Source organism: Loxodonta africana, chromosome 10, assembly GCF_030014295.1.
Source record: "Loxodonta africana isolate mLoxAfr1 chromosome 10, mLoxAfr1.hap2, whole genome shotgun sequence".
In the NCBI taxonomy this organism is placed as follows: domain Eukaryota; kingdom Metazoa; phylum Chordata; class Mammalia; order Proboscidea; family Elephantidae; genus Loxodonta; species Loxodonta africana.
In genome coordinates, this window is record NC_087351.1 from 30,239,020 (window position 1) to 30,242,422 (window position 3,403).

Consider the following 3,403-nt stretch of genomic DNA (forward strand, 5'->3'; position numbering starts at 1 on the left):
GTTTTAATGAAGGGTAGCCAAAAACTGAGCCACAGGCCAAGTATTCTGAGAACCTCTGAGATAGAGAGTACCAAAGAGCTCAGCGAGACAGCCATGGATCCACAGAACTTGATGGAAGTAGACTGGGGCATTTTCCTATCAGACTTAGACTCTCTGGTAGCAGAAAGAACAATGACTGGGAATTCAGGAAAAGTGGGTTCTAGTCCCAGGTGTGCAATTCACTAGCAGTGGGCCGTGAGCAAATCTCAACCTTTCTGAGTAAGGCGAGGGTTCAGGGATGGCAAACATATTGCACACACACTCCTTCCCTTCTTGTGCCTTCAGTAGAGGCTACTGTTCAATCACATCACTACTAAGAATTTTTTTTCTGCGACATTCTAAGCAGCCCTGTCAATTAATCCTTTGACACACAAGCTGAAACCTGCTTCCTATCTCGCAATTCTCTAATGTTTCTTCCAGTTCTAAAATGTATGGTTCTGACTTTTCAAGTAATAGAGCCAGTGTGCCCATTTTTCTGATTCAGTAATACCTTATTTAAAAAGAGGATCATAATTTTATAGCCTCTATCTCCCCACCCTGAGACTGACAGGGTCTTCCTGAAGTCATGCTATCCTTCCCTCCGTGCCAGAGTCTTGGCCATGGCCCCCTTTTATCAAAAACATCCACGCTGAACAGCGTTATGCTTGAAATCAAGGAATCCAAAAGAGATGGGATCCTTTCAGGTCACTAAAAACTAAAAGTAAGAAGTGTAGGCATTTAATTATTCCATTCACTACTGCCCTAAGCAAGGGGTACAGTGGGAAACTCTCACCTTCATTGCTAACTGAGTGGTAAGGATTAGCATGAATCCAATCTCCCAAATGTGGAAATGGGTCCAATCCTCACCACCCCACTTCTCAATCCTCATCACCAGTAGCTCCTATAGCCCACTTCCTCTCCAATGCTAGCCACCCAGAGCTGGGTCAGAACTCACAAGTTAAAAGGACATCATCTTTCAGACCAGCTGCCCGTGCAACATTTCTTGGACTCTAGCCATTCAGAGCTAGGTATGAGATTAAAAGTTAGAAGGACACCATCTTTCAGATTGCCAAATAGGCAGACACCAGCCCCTCCTGGCTCTCACTACCCCTGTGGGTTTGTTAATTTGCTAGAACTAATCTTAGAAACTTCAGGAGAGTATACCATATTTATGGCTACAACTTTATTACAACCAAAAAGTATACAAACAAAAGGGCATATAGGGTGAGGTCTGGGAGGGGTCAGATTGAAGCTTCCATATCCCAAAGAGGGATGCACTATTCCCTCCCATGCATGGTCACCAACCAGGAAGCTCCATCTGAGCCTTAGAGCTCAGGGCTCTTATCAGCTTCATCCCATGGCCAGGATAGATTACATAAGGCCTCCTGAGGCTTAGTTAGCATCAGGCTCCCAGGTTGATCCCTCTTGTGCTGGTCAGCCCCCCATTCATTAGCCTCAGGTTTTAGTATGGCTCAAAAGAACAGATAAGGAAGGCCAAAGTTGCTTTCTGCAAAGTGATCTCACACCTCACAACTGCTCACAGATTTAGTTAATTTTATACTTCTTGCCCTTTGCAGGAAAGCAATTACAGAAACACTGCCTGGGTAGGGACAGCTTCAGGAATCCAAGTGTTTGCAACTATATTATATAAACAGAAGCATTAAAGATGTTAACAGAATCCCCAAATCTCCACCCCTAACCACCAAAACCACTGAGGGGCAAGACCCAGACCCATATGTGTGTTGTGACCTAGATGTCACAATCATGAGGTGGTGGGGGCATCTGTGCTCTGACCTAAGGAGGAGACCTCCACTCAACCATCAGATTGAACAGGCACATAGGGGTTCCCCTTACAGGCCACGATGATATGTCTCATCTTGTTGCTGGTCTGGTACGCACAGTTGGGGTACTGGAGCTGCCTGTCAGGCAGCAGTCTGTGATACGAATGCTTGAGTTGCTCCGGTGGCAGTTGGGCTGCCCATTCTTATAGATGATGTTCTCCTGGAGGCAGATGGCCTGGACATCTACTAGGGGATTGTGCACAAATGTGTTCACTGACTTGCAATATCCCTTCATCATATTATGGCGCCTCATCATTAGGTTGCAGTAGCTAGAGCTGTTGCTAGGATTGCTGTCTGAATCCATGTGTTGCTGCTGGAACTTCCTGGCTGGGGATTCCTTGCCCAGGGAAGGTGGGCCTACCCCAGCACAAACAGTATCAGGGCTAGCAGGGGGAACAAGACAAAGGACTTCTCCAGAGTCATGCTTGTCTCACTTACCTGGGGGAGCCTGCCCAAGAAAGGCAGAGAGATGGAAAAGTAACCTCTTAGAAAGAACCCCAGCTTCCTCTTGTGGCTTCCCTGGCTTATAGTCTCCCTTTTAGGTCAGCCAGATAGAAGCCACTCTTCCTGATTTTGCAAGTAAAAAGACACTTACATATATTCCTCTTCAGGAGCATTTTAATCTCACTAGATAGAGAAAGAGCTCCTGAGTGGTACAAATGGTAAAGTGCCTAAGTACTAGTACAAAAGTTGGTGGTTTGAACCCACCCAGAGGTACTTCAGAAGACAGGCCTGACAATCTGCTTCCAAAAGTTCACAGCCTTGAAAGCCCTGTGGAAGAGCTCTACTCTGCACACATAGGGTCTCCATGAGTCGGAATTGTCTCAACAGCCACTATCAACAACAACGAGGTAGAGGAAGGCCTTCTTCTCCTCTAACCTGACCTAACCCTGGCGCTACTTCACAGTACTAACAAAAATTTAAGAAGCGACATAAAATCCTGGCAGTCCTGTCTGGATCCTATAGTTTTTTTGCTCTAAAATATATTTGAAAAATAAACATTTGTACCTAGTGCTCAACTGGCTCATTAGAAGATCATTTTGAATAAACCATGAGCCCAGTTATATCCCTGAGGTCCACCATGATGTTTAGGATCATGGTTGATGGAGCCTTGTTGCCCTACAACACAAGGGAACCTCAACGCACTGCCTGATACAGGCACTGAAAAAGCGGTTCCACGGTATTCTAAAGAGATATGCTCCCTTTCCTAACTTGGAGGCTCCCCCTTCTCCAGCCTGTAGGTTCTCTAGAGCCCTAATTTTCCACTCCCCACCCCAGCTCTTCCCCTGAGTGATGATTACCTGGCCCAAGCTTTCTCTTTGATAGCCTTACCCACCGTTGCCTACCTCTTCTCCAACCACTGAGCAGAAGCACATTCTGAGAATATCTTTTGAGCAGCTTACCTTGGTCTCCAGGAGAGAGCAGATGGAGTTTCTGCTATCACTTGTCCCCAGGATGTGAACCTTATACAAATTGCAAAGGGGCTTGGCTTACAAGAAGCGAAAGGTGGAGGAGTCTGTTGGGATCAGTCCACACAGAAGCAA

At 46.1% G+C, this 3,403-nt stretch overlaps 1 pseudogene; it reads right to left on the bottom strand.

The window, feature by feature from the left end:
- Positions 1-313: 313 nt before the first annotated feature.
- LOC135232594 (ribonuclease pancreatic-like) lies at positions 314-2,442 on the bottom strand (annotated as a pseudogene).
- Positions 2,443-3,403: the final 961 nt, after the last annotated feature.